Raw genomic sequence first — 786 nt, 5'->3', positions numbered from 1 at the left:
GTGACCTTCTGGCTAATAAAAGAGACTTGATCAGAATACTGTCTTGTCTCCATTTCTTGTGTCTCTTGCCCCATCCAATTCCCACTCCCCCCTCCAGGGTCTGTGTTGAATATCCTGCGGGTCGGGACATTTTTGGCGCCCAAACGTGGAGCACTGGATATGGGGGACACCATGAGGAAGATGGCACATCGGAGGGTCGACCACTGAAAATGAAAGAGTAAAACCTTTGTCTGCCACAGGAACCTGCCACATCAGGATAAGGTGAGTAAACATGCCTGATAATGGGACAAGAATTAAGAATTAAGAATTAAGAATTAAGTTGTCATGACGTCTGCATAAGACAGTTACAAAAAGCTTTAAAGATGCGAGGAGTAAAGGTTAAAACAAGTGATCTATTAAGATTTTTTGATTTCGTGAAGAATCTTTGTCCTTGGTTCCTCAGAAGAAGGGACTATTAATTATAAAAGGTGGTCTCGAGTTGGAGATGCTTTACAAGATTTCTATGAGACTTAAAGGCCTGGAAAAGGCTCCCTGCTAAAGGGGAGTCAGGTGCTTCACTCACTGGGGTAAAACAAGGGCCTGACAGGCCTTTTTCAGACTTTGTAAACAGATTAATGACAACAACAGAAAGAATACTGAGTAATGTTGATACTAATCTTGACTATGTAAAACAATTGGCTTTTGAAAACGCCAACCCTGCCTGCCAGGTAGCCATTAGGCCTCGTAAAAATAAAACTGACCTGCAAGGGTATATTCACCTTTTTCAGACATTGGACCCTCTTATCA

Source organism: Galeopterus variegatus, unplaced genomic scaffold, assembly GCF_000696425.1.
Source record: "Galeopterus variegatus unplaced genomic scaffold, G_variegatus-3.0.2 Scaffold5759, whole genome shotgun sequence".
Classification (NCBI taxonomy): domain Eukaryota; kingdom Metazoa; phylum Chordata; class Mammalia; order Dermoptera; family Cynocephalidae; genus Galeopterus; species Galeopterus variegatus.
Note: the sequence above shows the minus strand (reverse complement) of the source record.